This window comes from Anser cygnoides, chromosome 9, assembly GCF_040182565.1.
Source record: "Anser cygnoides isolate HZ-2024a breed goose chromosome 9, Taihu_goose_T2T_genome, whole genome shotgun sequence".
Taxonomy (NCBI): Eukaryota; Metazoa; Chordata; class Aves; order Anseriformes; family Anatidae; genus Anser; species Anser cygnoides.
The window spans coordinates 3,491,771-3,511,569 of NC_089881.1; the positions used below are offsets into that span (position 1 = coordinate 3,491,771).

The 19,799-nt window shown below is 38.1% G+C and overlaps 1 long non-coding RNA gene across 4 annotated transcripts in view; it reads right to left on the reverse strand.

Annotated features, from left to right (window-relative positions):
- LOC136791468 (uncharacterized) overlaps positions 1 to 19,799 on the reverse strand; it is a 151,961-nt gene that overhangs the window by 122,373 nt on the left and 9,789 nt on the right. For 3 of the 4 annotated variants that reach the window (XR_010833632.1, XR_010833629.1, XR_010833631.1), the window contains exons 2-4: positions 15,148 to 15,237; positions 7,588 to 7,674; positions 4,002 to 4,089 (exon numbers count right to left, since the gene is read on the reverse strand). This is a non-coding gene — a long non-coding RNA (uncharacterized lncRNA). The remainder of the gene's footprint in view (positions 1 to 4,001; positions 4,090 to 7,587; positions 7,675 to 15,147; positions 15,238 to 19,799) is intronic. The other variant, XR_010833630.1, reaches the window with a different exon arrangement.

Below are 19,799 nucleotides of genomic sequence, written 5' to 3' on the forward strand. Positions count from 1 at the left end.
TCAGAGTGAAACAATAACCCATCCTTCTGATCTTCGGAAAAGTATTGTACAGTTTTCATTTTTGCATTCCTATTTAGAATTGCAAAGAAAATAATAGCAAGCTATTCAGACATGCTGTGCTGAATTTTAGCTTTCCACGTGAGGAACAAACCAAACATTCTCCTGCACCCCTTTATTTCTGTAAGCTTATAAACCATCCAATTCTCAGCTGGGAGATTCCCAGTAAACACGCAAATTGTTCCATAAGGACTCCTCTATTTTCCTTGATGGCAACTAAAAATCTATCAGGAGTATATGATGCATTACAAACATGCTAACTGCAAGCAGCTTTCTTGATTCTTAACAGAGTTTACTAAAAAAAAGTAAAAAACAAACACAAACAAACAAAAAATAACAACAAAAAGAAACTTTTGCAGCTAACAGAACTCCTCTCAGATCTGTAAGCCAGCCAAGAGTGACTGTGCAGCATGCTGCTAACAGAACGATAATGTCACTTGACGCCAGGCATTCTCGTCTATTCTAATGCTACTCCATTTCATGCCTTTTGAGCTTGGTACACAATGTTCCTTTTGGTAAAATTCATTGCACTGTTCCTCTAAACGTTAAAAATACAGTGAAAGCTGCTGTGCAATTTATTGGAAAATACAATAAAATAAAATCGTCTACTATTTTTATATTTAAATGACATGTAACATTGAATTTAACCATTCACTTGTTAAACAATTTTAAGAATTGCGTTTATGATATAAGTTTGGGCCTTTAATTTTGTTCTAAATTTAGCTATTGCTAGGTATAAGAATATGCAGGAAATCTGGACTTTTTCCTTTGTTAAGTTAGATCAGATGACAGAAAAATTTGTTTTGTTTTCTTTTATGAAATTGAAGGGCTATTTTCACTTTCTCGCATGAGAGGAAGATCCTCTGGGTTTATTTAATCTCACACCAATTTCATGTTTGTTAAAGCCAAATAAAGCCTACAAATTTGAATTAAAATATCACCAGGCTTCAGGCTTCACCAACTTTTTCTTCTTATAAGAATAATATTCATTCTTAACAGCTAGACTTAACCCAATTTATTCCTTTGCTTACACTTGTGGGTTAGCTTATGCAGTTTGTATATAATGAGAAAGATTTAAGCATACATGGAACAAACTTAAAATACTATATACTCCTAAGATACAGCATTACAACTAAGAACACAAATATGCATAATCATTTAGTACATCTGCATTTACTATCTAAGCTAAAGACACATGACTTGCAGTGTTGCTGCAGTGTTGTTATCATGTTCAGACACATACCTACACATCGCAAATGACCCTTTCTTTCTGCCAATGTTTTTTTTTTTCCCGTTCTCAGGAACTCGGCCAGTTGGTCTGGATAAGTTGCTTTCTAGTCCATCTTAAAACACGGATATCCAATTAAACAATAGAGAATTGAAGCAAGTCAGCTTTCCTAAAAGTGAACCTGATGTCCTTGCAAAAGATGTAAAAAATGCAAGGAGGCAGAAGGGGAAAGAAATGGCTGCCTATTAGCCAATGAACAGTAGAAATAAATGTAATTGCAACTTTGCTGTTACAGATGGTGGAAGGATTTTCTCAGTGTTACATCCTCCACTGTGTAAAAGTCAGAAGTAAATATTTCAAGGACCCTACACAGCATTCACATTTCTTGTTTAGCCCACTCACTTTTCATCCTGGCCTCTGTGTTAGGGAAAAATGATGCATGCACAGAACTGCAATCAACTGTAGGGTCTATGTAGCCATCATTTCATCAATCAAACAAACAAACAAAAATCACACTTATCAGAGCTGTGTAAAATATTTATCTCCAACCTAATGACTTATAAACTGACCCTTTTAAAAGTTACTGTTGACCTTTTTTTTTTTTCCCCCTCTCCCCAGAAAATAAATAAATAATAAAAAAAAGATGTGCGAAGCATTCTGTAACTAACATCAGATCAGCAGATTTCCACCCTGTTCATGGGGTTTGGGATGGGGGTGGTCTGGGGGCTGGGATGGTTTTGTTTGGTGGTTTTTGCAGGAGCCAAGGTACCAGGCTGAGGAAAGGCAATGAAAGCTGTGGAATGCTCTTTCCATAGGGTACCTCTGCATGACAGAGAAACTCTTTCCTAATTTCCATATTGTTTCCGTTCCTGCCTTTTACTTGTATAAGTGACAGCATACACAGGACCACTCTGTGTTGCACTTTTCATAAATATTCAAGATATATCCAAGATATTGAAGAAGCTTTTCTTTCAATGTACTATATCATGGCACATGAGACCATAATCACAGTCGTCAGAGAAAGATGTGAGCTTTCTCCAGAGCTGCATCCAGCAAGGCGCTCTTTGAGAAAAGGAACGCTTGCACTGCCATGTAAGCCCTCTCCCAGTGTAACCCACCACTCACATTTCAGTTTAAGATAAAAAAGTAAACAATCCTGCCTCTTCTAGCAAATATAAATGTCTGTTTAGAGGAAGTGGCTTCCATGCATAATGTCAGGAAGCATCAAAAGGAATAAAGGGACCAGAGCAGACCAAACATCCAGCTCTGTCTTGCTGAGAGTTATATATACTTCAGAGAGGGGTATGACTTAACAGGGCCAGTCAGGGGAGCAACAGAAGGCAACACAGGGTAGGTCAGGACACAGGTTAGGCTTTTCAGCATGTGGCCTAAAGACTTCTCTGAGCAACTGAGCCAGAGTACATCTCTGGCAGCCTCTAGAAAGCAGTTCCTACTAACCTGTTCAATAGGCAAAATAATAAAACTGAGTAAATAAAACGATTATGGGAGTTTTAATTCTTTATCCTGACCTTGTGCAAGGTCAATTCAGTTACAGCTTCCACCTTGCACAGTGCTCTCTATTCCCTCCCCACACCATTTTTAAAGCACAGATGCTCTCCCAGCAGTGTGTTGTTCTGCTGCCAGCCCGTTTCTCTTTCTTGTGTTGTCACCAACTGTAATCTTTTGGGGGTAGCTTTTCCTGCTGCTAACAAGATGTGTTTCACAAATCCACAATAAAAGCACTGTAACAAGTCAGCTGGCATGCATTGGAAAAATTTTTGCTAGACTATAAGCAGAAAGGTGGAAGATGGACTTAATTTAGGTTAGCTTCACTTTGGAAACACACTATTCCAATTTCAGGAAGAAACTGTCATTTTCACAATTTGTTTTACAGGAAACACTAAAAGCGTCTTGAAAAGATTTTGGTCTTGTCTCCATTTCTGGATTTTTCTAGTGAAATATTTTGAAAATATCTGCCTTTTGACACTCATTAAAAAATACCTTTAGCCACTGACGAACTCCAAGAAAAGGCTCATGCATTCTTGTCTCTATTTTGTCTGAGCCCTTTGGCACCCCTTTTCTTTCTTTGGCAGCAGTGGGCAGTAAAGGCCAGGCTAGCCAAGTGTTCAGCTTTGCAGACACTGAGGGTCTGCAGCGGGCAGGGCATAAATGCTGCTTCATGTCACTGTGCAACCAGATGGATCTCTAAGCTGGCCCTGGCCAGCTTTATCACAATAATTTGGAACGCTTAGAAGTCACATACAAAGCCCCAGATCAGCGTAGGAAATAGGTGACATTGCAAAATGTTCGTATTTTCAGATAATTTTATCTTTCAGAAAATTTAACATCTGCTCCTACTAAGAGAGATGGCCTCATTTCACTTATTTTGCCCTCTTCTACAAATAAGTGGTCACAAGTTTAAAACACCCCAGATTCCTGTTAAATGGGAATTACTTTTCCAAGCATTCAAGCTACTCTTGAAAATGAGATTGATATATTCCCACCTAAGGTGTTAACACCAAATTAACCTCCAGATAGAGTATTTTTAAATGACTCAGTTTATTGAATGTAAATCTAAAAGAACCATGGTGTTCATATTTATTCAAGACAAATAATATTTTGAAACATGCATGTTGGGATTATGTTAACTCTTCAAACCATATTGTGACAGTTATCCTGGATTCCTTATTAGCATATTTAAGTGAAGCATTATTACCTTTCATCAGAAGATCCTTTTCCATGACACTGTTTCCAATATGATATAAAGTTTGCCATTCATAAATATTCATATACCTAGAAAAACACTGCAAGACCAAAGCCAAAAGAAAACAAAACTGAAAAAATTAAATTCATTAAAATTCCTCTTAGGAAGAGAACAAGAGGATAAACAGAGCTAGTTCTACAACAATATTAGTTTAAGCACGTGATAATTAACAATACAATGTCTGTGATTTCATGTTGTACAATCATTTATTGTTGTTAGAGAAGTAATTGAAGAAGCTTTGTTAATATAATTGCACACAGACATGCAGTGCTATAGATGAACATTTGTTAACTGCCTGAGATAAGTCAACCTATGAGGGCACACTCAGGGTTGCTGAGAACTGTCTGGGGCCCATCGGTGAAGCAAAAACAACTTACACATATATATATGCAACAATTTTTTTAGCACCGCTACCATTACCAGATCCCCTAATTGGCTCAGTTACTCTTGATGGCACTTAATGTCCTTGAATATAACTTTCTGCAGATAATAGCAGTTCCTTTCAGATTCCCTAATACAGACTTCTCTCAATATTAAGAACTTGAGCTAATAGACACACTCCTTGCACTTTGTAATGCTATGTTCTGACTATCATCAGTAGTGATAAAGCACCCAGAAATATCTGTATACGGCTATTTTATCTAAAACGTGGGACACAGGCATTCTGTGGGACCCAGCCATGTCTTCCCAGTCTTTTGGAAACACCATCTTTCTGAACAAATTCTGACAGCCCCTGATACTGATAGTCCCCATTTCAGTCTTGGGGAGAAGCAGAGGTGTTGTTCCCGGTTTTGAGTATGAGTTAGATTGTTCTATTCTGTTGCTGATACTCTCGTGACAGTTGTGACAAGATAGGACATTTCCTCTCATTTTTAATCCTCAGCTTGTTGCATGCAACACACTGGCACTATTGTTTTAATACAGGCAGGATGGCCTTTATAGGTGAGGTTCCATAAATTACATTATTCAAATAATTTCATATTTACAATATACACTGATAAATTTAACTAGTTTTAAGATTGAACAGTACTGTCTGTCTCCCAATTTGCTTTTCTATCTCTTTCTACTTCATTTCTACATGTGCATGTGACACTGTATTTTAATTGTTTTATAATATAAATATCAGGAGGGAAGAGGTCTGTTCCATATCTCAGCTAAATGAGATCCATTTCTTCATAGATTTTCTTTCTTTAATACTATTTAAGACAAGTCCAGTGAAAGCACGTTTAATTAAACACAGACCTTCTTCATAAGACTTGGATTTCTCAGTTTCATCCCTCTTGGAAAAATTCACTTACTGTCTCCATATCTGATGTGTGCATTTTTTCCAGCTATATTTTGAGTTTTCTTGATGACAGTGCAACAGACACCAGTGGTACTACACAGATTTATTTAAAGCCTAACTGAATGATAGGAGCAAAGAGTATTCCCTAAAATTAGTGTGGCTGTTTCCATGGAAACATGAGAGTGCAAACAGAATTGTAATATCTTTACTTCATAAAAAGTCAGAAGAAAGGACATTTTTGTATATTTTGTTGACCAAGGGACAGGGTCTAGCAGTTTTCTATTTATGGAATTTCACCTTTGGGCTTGTCTCTGAACCTTATTTTGTTCAGACAGAAATAAGATGCTGGTTTGAAGACAGAGGGAAGGCTCACGTTAATATAAAAAGTAGAGGGTACCACTATTGATGCATAGGTTGTTTTTCCAAATAATACAAATCAGAGTTTGAGTATAGAAACATGGTTTGAAGACAGTTAGGCTAATGTTCAAACAGAATTTAATTTTCAACTACAGGAAAAACACCCACCCACCCACTGGTCCTGAGTTCAAGACTGCTAGTGGTGGAAGATCAACCTCAACCCACACATTGTTCCAGTTATACATTATCTTCTCTATTAAAGGACACAAAACAAACAAACAAACAAACAAAAAAAACTGTTAGGAAAAAGTTTACAAGTGATTTGCTAAACTAAATACTCAATTTCCTGAAACCACTCTTAAGACCTATTTTCTAATCCTCTGTCCCCATTAAATGAACGTTCCCTATTAAGATTCTCCTGGAATTATTGCCCCAGGATTTGACATGGTGCCTCAGGAACAAGGAGACCACTGCTAACCATGAGGGCCAACCTCTGCTGGAAGGGCCCTCAGTTTCTACAGCTAATGATCTTATTAGTCCTCATCACTGCAGCCTACCAAGAACTTTTCAGTCCTTAAAATATGACTTCACGTTGTCTGATTGCTCACTTGCCTGTTGCATGCAAGTTTTAACAGTTATTTTCTATTAACTGCTTCGAAATAACACCTATGACAAATGTCACTGACTGCAAGAACCGACAAGGTACCTCCCTGAAAGTCATTGTTACTTGACAGTGACAGTTTAAAATCACTTCATTACATACCAGGTGGATTTTATATCATTCTAATATCATAATTAAAATTCTGACTAGTATCAGGTCAGATTTTCTATAAAAATATCAACAGCATTGTTTTCATTGGCCAAACTTGTAACTTTACTAGAAAAGACAGATCCTTTCAACTAACTAGTTTCTGGTTGTTTAGCAATATAAATTATTTCTTCTTTTACTGTGATCTTTTTTTAATACTTTATTATTGAATCTTGTACAAGCTATTCAAAAACTGTGTCAGGAAATGACGACTGATTGCTCCTCTCTACCTTTGACTACCACACAAACAGCATAGCTTTAGCTTTCCTCACTTTTAGGCAATTCTTTCAGTGTTCTAAAATGAGCTAAACTAATCAAGACTCAGTAGGCTTCATAGTTCCTCAGGCAGCCTTCAAAAACTTTTTGATGCAAGTTTGTTATTGAACTCTAACTCATTATACAATGTGAATTCTTGTACTTTTAGGATCTATATTGATGAAATACTTTTTATGTTTGTTTGTTTGTTTAGCCCCAGACAAGGAAAAAAAAAAATCAACACACCTTCCTTTAGAACAAGCTGAAAGCACAGCTAGGATTCTTTTTGTTCCCATATACTTACATTCCCTATCATCTTCTACTCTTTGGCCATATGTTTATTCTTATGACTTTTGGCATATATAATCAATTGTCTACTTTTCTGAGATTCTAATTTTAGTTTTGATTGCCTGCTTTCTTCTTTCCATTTATCTTATATTCTTATATATTTTTATAGCTGCCTTTACTCTTTCCTTAAGTGAAATTGCACAGTTGCAAGCTAGTGGCTTATGGAGCATCTAATAAAATATTCTGATTTCTCAATTTGATTTCACATCTGGTTAATTTCTTTTCCAGAAAATTCACTTCTATCTCTCTGAAAATATTATTGTTGTGTGTCCTTCTGTGATGTGTATATATGCACTGTAACTCATGTGAACTGCTGATTTGGATTTCTGTGCACAATAAGAATAAATTCATAATTATCTGTCCTTTTCAAAGATGAGGCATAAATATAATTTTTCCTACATTTGAGGCAATCCATGGCATATATTGCAAGGATACTATAATTTCAGCACATAAGAATTCTTTCGCCCTTCTCTCATTTGACTTACCCCGGATGACAGCTTTTTATTCTTCAGCCCATATTACAAAGGCACTTGATAAGCCTGTTATTCAAACTTCACGTGTGATTTGATAACCTGTAACAATATCAAAGTACACGTTGATCTATTTGGATATCAAGTCACAGGCATCCAAAATTTGATGACTTGGATAAAGTAGATTTAACATTTATTCAAGTGCCACTCCTTCCACCCCATTCCCCAGCACCCGTCTCCTCTAAGGCTATAACCACTTAATAGTTCAGTCATACTATCTCCATCAGGTATCAGTAATGTAAAAAATAAAACTTTTGCTGATACATAAAGTTAGTTTTTCTCAGCATCACCATACAGGCAAAAGAAAGCTTTTCTCTTGGGGGAGTTTCTCAACCTTAATTTGGAGAAAGAAAAAAAAAAAAAAAAAAAAAAAGCACTTCTTTTGAACACTTAAAAATGAGATCATATGCAGGTCTTGGAAGGGTAAATTTGACCTATTGATAGTATACAGGCTGCAATTCTCAGCCCGGAAAGAATAGCCGCTATTACCTTCACTCGTTAAAGAAAAGAGATGTGGCCTGGGACAACAGCAATTTTCTTACTTCAAGTAAGGCTGTCCCAAGTAAAGGGGCTCTGAATAATGCCTGTTTGGACTCATCTCCCTTATCTCTAGGACCCAACACCAGCACAGAAACAGGCTAAATGGAAGCACCAACATCAAGAATTCCTGGTAGCTTTGCTTTCACTGTATCTGGATTTTCCACAGGAAAAGAGAAAAACACTCCTGATTGGGCAGCTACTAAATATTTTACTTTCAAATTCTAGAGAAGTCTGAAATGAAAGACACTAGCTTTAACACAGAAAAGTGGCATTAACTTGATTGTAGCATTGGAAGGATACTAACAAAAGATAAAACATAAAAAGAATAAAGCAAAATCCCTGAAAATTCTCTCAGCTCATTTCCCATAGAGTATAACTGTAAACTTATGCATGATTTCTTAACAACTCATAAACCACATAATGGAAAAATATTTCCTGCATAACATTTTTATTTTATCAGTATTCACATTACATAGTTCATTCTCTGCTACAGCTACTCATCAGTCAACACTACACAAGACTGGCTGGACTGGGGGGAGTCCATCTATCTTTTGTTTGTTTTAGAAGTTCAACTTATTACACCAGAGTATATCCAGAGAAGAAGTATAGAAAGCTGAGCAACAAATTGGTTCTTATAGAATCTCAAAAGCACTTCAGCTCAAATTGCCTAAGAATACTGTTTGTCACGCTTTGAAAATTGTCTACAATGACAAAGCACTGAAGTAACGAAGACCAAGAGTTTAGGTTAAAAAAAAAAAAAAAAAAAAAAAACACAGATGGAAAGACAAAGACCAACTAAATAACCAGAGTAAGATACCATATATCTGTAATACTCAATAGTCTATTGTGCTTCACATCTTCACTAAAGTTTACCAACATAAATTTCCACAGTACTCCTGCCTGATAGTAATGCAGTTGTGGTAATTTATAGAACTAGGAAGCAGAGGAATCGCGTGATTTTTGAAGATCATACAAAAATAGAGCAGCAGAGCCAGTATTAGGACAGGCATATACTTACCACACCAGTATAATAGCAGTGATTTTCAGTTCTCCTACTTGGAAGAGGATGGAATAAATCCAGCTGTTAGCTAACATTTGCTAGCTAACTACAGGGGACAGGGAGGTTGGAAACCAGCACCTTGGAATCTTGAGTAGACAGCAACATTAGAAACAAGTTACTCTAAAATCCCCTTGTGCCTTCTTTCAAGATCTATTCTCATTTCACATTTGGCAAAGTGCAACTGCCCCATGGCCCACATTTTTGTCTGTTTTCAGCAGGTTTGATAATGCTGCTAACACAAGCTCCAGCCTGTCACTGTCATGGCTGCTTCTGTGGTGGGCCATGCTCTGGACCTGGGCTCCTCTCCCTTGCATGTCAGAGATGTTTTCAGAGGCATCTTGTGGTCTGTGGTACAAACACAGTCCAGAATTAGCAGTACAAAACATGTTCTGTGCATAAAGCACAGCATATATATAAGAAAAGATGAAGTAGCCACAGGTCACCAGCAAAGAGTGATAAACTGGAATAGAGCAACCAATACAGGGTAGTGGTTTCGCTGGACACAAACACTTCCAGCAATCCCCAGCTAATTTCAGCCTTCCTTTTTCAGAACAACTCTGAAAGCTACTATACGAATTTTGAGGGAAGACATCTGAACTCAGAAAACCAGCAATATTCAGGAACAGAATGCATTATTGAAATAATTGTTCTGAATGTTTAAGTTACTAACAAGCTGCCAAACACCTGTTATTTTGGATGTACATGCATGCATAGACACATACGCAAGTTCTACTCCCACCTTTTTCTCTCTCACAGAACTTATAAATTCTTCCTCTGAATTAAAAGGGAAGCACACCATCTTGTCACTGGCTTCCCACTGCATTCTGTTCATGCCTTTTCCACCTCAACTGAAACCTGCTTCCAACAATGCATTTCCATGTTACATGGAACATATTTATTCCAGGGTGCATTTGGAATCAAGATGGTTTTATAACAAAAGGCATATACTGTGAGATAAAAAGCAGCCAGGTTTTTAAGAGTCCTTACATTGCGTTAACTAGGTTTTGTATTTTTCAGAGCATAAATATTCAATGTTCCATCACTCTAAGAGTGGCCTGATCGATTCAATGGACTTTCTCACAGAAGAATTCTTCAAATAGATAATGCTTGAATATAGAGTGCTGACAGAAAGCACAGCATGGGGAAAAGCAATGTCAGAGAGACCATATGAATAAGGGGGGTTGTACTGGTGAACAGATGTAACAATTCAAAATGAAATACTTTTAGCCATGCAAAGAAAATATTGGGGTTGCAAGGCTTCTACTGGGATTTCTGTGTGTATGAGCTTGTGGTACTTTATATGCCTTCCAGATAAATCAGCTTGTTCCTCCAGACGTCAGTATCCTTCATGCAGAGAGGTCAATTGCATTGAATCCTGGGCTGATAGACTGGCATAAATTTGTTGAAGTCATCTGAAACACTGCAGCTATTTAAGGTTGCCATAGAGTTGTTTCAACCTGATTAAGTTATATAGCAGTTTTATTTACTTTGAAAAGCCAGATTCTTAGTCTGCTTTATTATTTGTTTGTTCTTAACTGGGGAGATAAATTCTTCTGTAAATTAATCCATAAATATATTGGCAGCTAGTGGTACTGATACAAGAATTTGTACAGTAGCTTCTCCCTATAAAATCCCATCTGCCATGACATTTCCATTTTAAGTTTGTCATTAAACTTTACAGCTGTATAAACAAAACCTGTACATTTAATTCCTTTCCATACTTTCCTGTAGAGTATCCAAATAGACCAATAAATTAACACCTTTCGAATGAGCACTTTAAGGCCTACTTTCTGTTAGGATTGATTTTTCTCTTTCCCATTATAACTGTCTTAGTACTTCATGGGTTTTCAATGCTATTTTCACTGGCAAAGATTATACTCTGTGACATGGATCAGGAAAGGAACCAAAAAGAAAAAATAACTGTGAAACTAAAGCTGTGAAAAGGAAGAATTTAACATAGATCTACTAATATCAGAGTGAGAATATTGAAATGCAAAGCAGGTGCCTGCTGCTCTTCCATGCAATGTGCAACAGCAAGGAATATAAGAGTTGGAGACGTTTAACTGAGGCAGTCTTCAGAGAAAGCCACAGTTCAGGACACAAGATTACAAGACACAAGATTAGAGATCTTTCACAAGACACAGGATGGGGCCTTGGGCATAGTTTCCTTGTGGGTATCTAAGAATCTAATGTCACAGCAAAATTGCGATACTACCTATTACAGGGCTTTAAATACCTTCCTCTCAATATCTGGTGTTTTTAACTTTGCTTAGCAATACACAGCATTTTCATATGTGGTCAAACACACTTCTGCGACAATCCTGCATGCTCCTAGAAGACTAAAAATATCATAAAATGTTTTTTAGTCTCACATAGCACAAGTAGTATAAGAAATGTGACCTGAGCAAATATACAATACCTGAATTTAGAGAGAGAGAGAGAGAGATTTCTAATGATTCCATAAAGGTTTGCACGTCTGTTAATACATAAATACAACTAAAAGATGAAGATTACTGTTATCTGTAACAAATGATTAATAGACTTCGAATTATGGATTTAGGCCATGAAGTCTTATAATTCCCTAGCTTTTGTCACTGTGTCCTAGTAAGCCTGCTGGCACAGGCTATTAAGTCAAGAAGCATGGTACAGAGCCTGCAAACATCCCTCCTACTTCAGGGCTCCCAGATAATGGGATCAGGCAGCACTGGAATTAGAGATGACGCAGGGATGCTCTTTTACAAATGTAGATGTGAATTTGCCATTCCGTTTTGTGGTCTGCAGGGAACCAGGGGAACCGAATGTGACAGAGCACTGCAGAAGGGTAATTTTACTTCACAGTATTTTAAAGGAAGAGAAGCGGATAATGCTGAGGCTTTACAAATGTAGACACATTTTTCCACAAATAAGCTCTATATAGTAAGTAGTCAAATGTACTTAGACTTCATTTCAGGATGGGAGAAGCAGAATGAAGCACGTAGTACAGAAATACACTCCTACCTGTTCTTCTTCAACAGAAAGAAATACCTTTGCACGTCTTAGTCTTCAACATTGACCTTACCATTAATATACCTAATTATATACCTAATACAGCAGATTTCTCCTAGCAGTTCAGGTTTGCCACATCTTGCAGAACACCAGCCCTTCCACCTACACATTCTGACATTTTGAGAAAATGAAATGACTGTGTCTTACATTAGTAGGAAGGTTTTTCTTGCAACTGTCCATATTAAAATTTGCTGTAAAACCAGACCTCCACTTCGCACATTTTTGACATTTGTATTTCATTTGCATCAAAACAAAACTACTCTTCCACATTTCTTTCCCCCAAAGATCAAAGGATTCCAGCACTTTTCAGGGATATGGAAAATGGTTTTGAATTCAAAATGCAAAGTGAAAACTGCAAATTCTAGAGCAATATAGAGAGTATTCAGGGATCAGGAAGAGGGAGAAATGGGTAGGAATTCCACATTAAAAGATATTTCTGATAAAAGCTTAGCCAAAACAGACCAATTGCCACACAAAGATTTGTTTGAATTTGTCTGTATTTGATTGGAGGGGAAACATGCTGAAAACTCACAAAGCCACTGCCCACCTTACAACAATAATCCAGAAAGGCTCATGGATTCTCTTTCACTAGCACTGTATACTGTGGGAAAAGAGAGTTAAAGGTAAAGCATAAACTCAAATGCCAATAGTTTTGAATTTATTACAACTTGGCTATTAAATGCAAGATCCTGTGATTTTTTGTACAGGGACAGTTTCTGTCCTGGGGATAGGCCACTTCAAAAAGAAAAGCATATTTTGTGTTCTCCCTGGGGGAGCTTCCTTGGGTTTGGGTTGGTTTTTTGTTGTTTTTTAATATAGAAGTAATAGCAACTGGAAGCCTAATCTTCCTTGTGTACTAAAACCAAGCATTTGAGAGGCTATTATCAGACAGAGATATTATCAGACAAAGATATTATCAGTCTAACTTGAAAGTTACAGTGATAAGAGGGAATAAACTAGAAAACAAAAATTTTTCTCTCAGGATGTTTTGCAGGCATAAATGCCTGTCACCTATAACGGTTTTCAAGGTGTATTTAGCATAACCTCATTAGCAATGAGATTTAAGTTTGCTGCCTTATGTCTGTGGTTTCCAGGAGGCAAAAGTAAGGAGTTAAACTAATTTCAGGAAGGTGGAAAGTAGAAACTGCTATATTCCATAACATAAATACTCACAAATAGCCAGGAATATGCCACCCAATATTAGAATAATTATGCTCCAATATTTCTGACCAGCAGAAACCCTTTAACAACATCTGTGTACACTGAAGCAGCAGCAACTAAATCAAGCCAGGAAGATGGCTCTCTACCGTCCTTATGTGCAAGAGAAAAACTGCATAATTCACCAGCTAGTTGTTGTTCTGTTTACAATTCAAGCAATGCAATATGACAAGCAAATTAATTATGCTAGCACTATATGCTCATTCCCAGTGTTCATTTGCTGTGCACATTTCCCTTTACACTTCGTGAGGTGCATGTCAGCATTGCCCAGACAAAGTGAAAAATGGATTGGCAGGAAAATCCCATCCCACAGCCTTGCTGCAGGTAAGAAAGCAAATCAATCACCCAGAACCAATTTTCTTCCCTCCACCTCCTTGCTTGCTTTTCTCCCACACCTGTAAGCCTCAGCTATCATTCCCTGGAAAAATGCCTCAATGTCCTCAAATCTGACTACATACTGTCAGGATAAAGCAGTCACGATATCACAGCCAGGAGCCCTCAGGCTCTCATTCTGCTATACTGTCCTCCATCCCAAAACACTTTTTGTGTCTGGGCCCGCTTGCAGCACTGTTGTGACCTGCCAGGCATCACACAGAAAAGCCCCTAGGTCCCTAGCATAGCTTGTGACAAAAAGCTGTTAACCGGAGTCTCTGCAATTCAATTAATCCCATCCCTGGCCTAAGAAGCCCCAGTGAGCTTGGGAATGCAGAATAGTAAAGATGTCAGCACAGCATTTCTCCATGTTTAGTTTTAAGCCGCCCGCCGACGGGCCTCAGGAAAACTATTCACATGTTGAAAGTGAAAAGGAGATTTAAATGTTTTCTTCAGCTAGAGCACAGCTCCCCAGTACATTACAACCAGCATTAAGAACCAGGCAGATTAGCATAGTCCAAATCCTCTAGAGATGCGAACTGCTGAAAGCATTGTGCATTTTGTTGTTTTATCATTTTTAAAGCAAGGACAGAAGCCCTTAAGTGCCAGTTTACTCATCCCAGAGCTGGAATTGCTTCATTTCCTCTTTTACTGAATTATTTTGGAGCACTTTGTGACATTGATATTGTGATGCACAGGCTCACATCACTGAGCCTGGGTACCACTGTTAATCAGCAGGACTCAAATACTTCAAAGCAATCAAAATGATGCCAACAGAAGACCAAGCCAGAATTTCTGTACTGACCTCCTTGCCCCAGAAGGGGCTGGGTTGGTATGTACAAAGGGGGCAGGGCACTCTGGGATTCATGGATTTGTTTGTGTGTGATGTTTACAAACAATACTAATTTCAGAACTTGTTGGAGGCACAAGCTAAAATTAAATTCTTAAATTAGTGTTATAAATTAACACCACGCTGGCTGTCTCTCATTTTGGGCAGTGTTGCCACACATTTTGGTCAATAGCCCAATCTGACACTTGATCCACAAGACAGCTGAACAAGTTGTGGGAGATGCAGGGAGAGGAGCACCGAATGTTGGCAGACACTCCCTTCTTTCTCCCTCAAAGCCCCTCCTCCCATAGCAGACTTCTCTTTACTACCAGAGGACTCTCTCTGTAGCAGAATTACAAATGAGAAAAGTCGGATGATGGAAAAAACAAGCTGCATCTTACAAACCATTTTTGCATTATTTTCCTCATGCATTTCCATCCCTCATACTCACCTGTTAACAAACAGTCTTAGTTCTGCCTTCACTCATACCCGTGTTGTACAGCATCTTGCCTCATGGAGATCTGTGTGGAATTCGTTACTGCTTTATAAAAATAAGAGGAGTTTAGTGAGCTCTCCTAATACATACATTTTGAAATACTTGCAAGTTTTATCCAGTTGTTACTACATAAACCTTAATTTTAAACTGTTATAAGAAATGTTTTGTTTTGGGGGTATTTTTTATTACAGTTATTTTATATAAGTTTGACAAGTCAAATGTGTCTTTTTTCCACTTGTCATATATATTATTTTTTTCACAAGCCAATGCTTTCACTGTTGGTTCTCTATCAAAAATATTTTTAATGAGATAATTTGCAGTCTAATAGTTTCACATCTAACACCTTACCAAAAAGCGGAAGAAAACGGCAGTTAAACAATAACCCATGTACACAAAAGACATATGATATTTTATTTTCTGATACTTTGCAATCAGCCACAGATAAAGCATATGCCCAGCTTGCTCACAGATTGTTCACCAACATGAAAATCATCCTGCAACCTCAGCTTCCATCAGAAATCTAAGGAAGAAAAGAGTTGAAATTTTCCAAATGGAAAAGCATCACATCACCAGAGGGGCAAGAAGTTATAATTTCAAGCTTCTGAAAGGATACAGCAGAGAAGCAATTTTCTAGAATTCGCAGCTTGCAAAAGCTTCAATTACTTGTTGAGTCAATAGCATTTGTTTTAATTTTCCCCCTTTGAGGTCCTGTTCCTAGTCCTACTGCGGTCAGTAACAGCACCGCTAATGACCTCGGCGAGTACGGGTTCAGAGCTGAACTGCAGTTATAGTCAGAAAATAGTGCTTAATGCAGAACCACGTTAAATTACATTATCAAGTTTATTTTTATTGCCTCTTGATGAATTTCATATCGCACTTGCTGTATTTACAACTCAAGTATTCTTCTCACAGCTAGCTACAGGAGAAATAAAAGGCAGGAGTTCAAGAATGATGCCGCTCTTGAAAACAGAAGCATCCAAATTTAATAAGGAGATTTCAGTAAGCCCTTGCAGACAGTCATGGCTGTCAAAGCACCCCAGCAGCAGAGCAGCGTGTGCTCAGGAGGATTCCCAGCAAGGAACGCAGCGGCATCTGCCTGCACAGGCTTCACCCACAGGACCAAGGGAACCCAGCGCTCAATGGTAGAGCAGGCACAAAAGGAGGTCGCTTTGCATAGTTCCCACTCTGCTTTAATCAAAATCTAACACCACTGAAGTTAGTGTCGTGTTTAAAGCACAACTTCCCCACTGTTGCGTTTAATTTTTGTTTAAAAGCTGGACTAGCTACTAGCTACTAGCTACTTCCACAAGTAGCACACTGTGATGCACCGAGGCAAATCTTTGCCAGAAGGTGCTCGCAGCCGTAACATATAGCTCCTTCCCGCCCCGTCCGGGAGCAAGCATGTGCTGTGGAAATGGTTTGCTAGAAAAACAATTAACTGCTTTGCATTAATAGTAGTATTCTTTTAAGATTTAGATAGACCAATAGATAACTAAATTGATGTTACAAATTCTTTCCCCCTTCACCTGCAAGGTAACAGCATATTTAGGAACTGAAAAACCACGAGGGCTTTAAGCTAGCGTAGAAAGTCTCTCTCTGTTATATCTCCTCTATTCAACGAGTAGATACCAGCGTGCTGCATCCATTGAAAGGTAATATAAAGCTTTTCTGCAGAAATCTACGTTCCCTATACAGGTAAGCCCACAGTTTGGTGGGGAGCAAAGTGCCTACCCAGAAAACCACAGTCAAGACATTTGACATTTTTAATGAGAGAAAGTTAGTGGCAGCACTCCATTCTCAGGTCACAAAATCATTTTAGAAATGTCTTATCTGGCTCGTGGCAAAAAAAAAAAAAATCAAATTAAAATATGCCAAAGTTGTATGATCAATATGCACTATTTTCTCAGTCTTTGCCATTAGTGTTGAGCCCAAATTCTCCAGAACTTGGTTATATTTAGTATCAAAGCTGTTTTAGTGAATACTTGAGTCTGTGTTTGGACTACTTATTTTTACTTCATTATTCACATCATAGGATTGTTTCTTTGAAAGCAATATTTATGATTTGCTCCCCTTTGCCAAAAAAAATAAGGCAGTATTTCTATATGTCTATAGAGTATTGGATTTTTTTTGTTTTAATATATAACAGCCATAAGACCCCTTATTTTTCTTGGCCATTGTAGCAAATTGTTTTGTGTTTTTTTTTCTTTTTTAATAAAAAATTAAGGGATAAAAGGACACTGAGTACCAAATACAGACAATGAGAGATATCCAAGTGTCTGGGGAATATTGGCAACAGTCCTGTGAGGTGATGAGCATATTCAAATCCTTTCCATTGAGAGCTCTAAATGACTTAAAAGTGAATAGATTTACATAAATTACATTTTTTTTCCTCCTTTCCAGGCTTAAATTAATACAAACACAAAATATACTCAACAGTATCATCTTTGAGCAGCTACTAGAATACTGTGTCAGCGTCCAAGCAATAAAGTTAGGCAACAGAAATCATGACTCTTAATTCTATTGTCAGGGAAGAAGAAAAACAATTTTGTTTAATGTAAAAAGGACAATATTTTCCATTTTTAAAAGAGGTGAGCTTACCAGAAAAATATGCTAGCTTTTTGGTATTGCAAAACCACAAACCCAATACAAAATAATCCTGTTACAAATATAATAATAATAATAAAAAGAAATAAAGAAAAATGCAAACTTCATAAAAAGACTTTAAAGGCTTAAATACAAATACTTTTTGGGTTGTGCTCTTCAGCATTTCATTTCCTAGCACTTTAGGCTGTAGTAAGTGTTTCTAATGTTTCACCTCTTTTCTCATTTTGCAGCGAAACAATTCCCAGTCTAATGTTTATGTATGATAGCAGTAAGCACGGTAAATTAGAATTCACTCAACGTTATGTCTGAAAAAATCTGTTTCCCTCATAAAAGCAAGCATATATTTCTGTGCTGGCCTTCCTCTCGGGGCAGGTGTTCTGGAGAGCTGAGCAGTAAACTTTTCTTTAACGTTTCAAAGGAATCGATAGAAGACCCCAGGCTGCTGCTCACAGTCAGGAGGCTGGTCCTTCTGTCCCCGTCCTCCACCTGTGCTGTGCGAGGAAGGGAGACCCCAGGCAGGGCCAGCTGGGGGTGAGGGCAGGAGCGCGGTGACACAGGCAGCTGCAGAACAAACTGCATGAAGAGGAGTCAAGCGAGGACACAGCACAGGTTCAGCGTGTTGGTGTTACTTGAACAGCTTCTGTTTAACTTTCTGAGTCCTCTTTGACAGAGCGAGGGCTAAAAATCTGTCTCCCCGCGCTGCGTTCCTGCCTAGTCCAGATGGGCTGTGGAGCTCTGAGGGGGAGCTGGACGGAATAAAATCCTAACTGTCACAGCTATCCTGGTACAATGCAGGGAGGCAAACTTAACAGGAAAATAGTAACAAAGAGTTTTTCTTCTCCTCATACTGGGGAAAACTGAACTGTTCCTTCTAAGTCCTTACTGAACCCAAGCCAACCAAATCAAAAAGTTGTGCTCTTTCAGACCAGCTGTCTGACACTGCTGTGGGCTGACCAGCTTCACTTCTGCCATGCAGCCCTCCTACCGCATGAGCAGGAGAGGGCAATGAAAGGATGTGCAGCCCACTTCTGCTCCCCTCTCTGGCTGTGCAGCAGCACCAGGGTCTGACTGCTCCTGCCTGGAACCACACTTAGCAAACGAAGCCCATCTGCAGACTCACTGAAGTCAAAACCAAATGTATAGAATGTCAAGACATGCATATACCAGACAGAAAAAGCCAGAATTTCCTACAACAATTTTTTTAGGGCACGAAGTACAAAAGTGCATTTTTAACATCATGTTTAGAACTACTTTGCAGAAGACTGTAACTTTTTCTCCTCCCAGACTTCTGATGTGGATTAACCTGTCTCATGAACTCCTCTTCATTAGCACAATAAATAACAATAGAAAATCTTAAGAAAATGTGAGAAATACAAAAAATTGAAGGCTTTTTTTTTCTCTGTTGTTAAACATATACATGGGTTTGCTGTGATTTCAGGCATTTTACATCTAGCCACTGTGATAAAAAAAGAAAAAGTAACAAAGTGCATTTTCAGGTTCCACCAGGAAGACTCGCTCCGAGTACTTATTTGCACAAGTGCCCACAAGTGCTTCATCCAATTAGGAACCAAATCCAAACAATCCGACCTGACCTCTCTGGCAATCAGGTATTTGTAATCAATCTCTCAATAGCGCAGATGGGTGGGCCCACACACACAGGCACTTCAGAAGTGCTTAGCCTGGCAATCAAACACTGTAGTTACACACTAGCATGGACTAATGGGCACAGGGGACTTGCTGGTTTTGCTGCTGCTGCTACTGCTAGCCAAATCTTATTAGCAAAGGAAATCTAAAGGCTGCTTTTCTTCCATTTCAGTAACTTGTGATAATGGTGGCATTAGGACCCCAGTTCTGAGCACATTATTTTTAAGCTGTGTGTGCATACACTTTCATGAGCACAATCAGGCTTGTCCAATCTACTATTCTAAGCATTCTGTCTCTGCTGAATTACTTATGCAGCCAATATTAAGTAAATTATGCTTTACACATAAATGTTTCATATC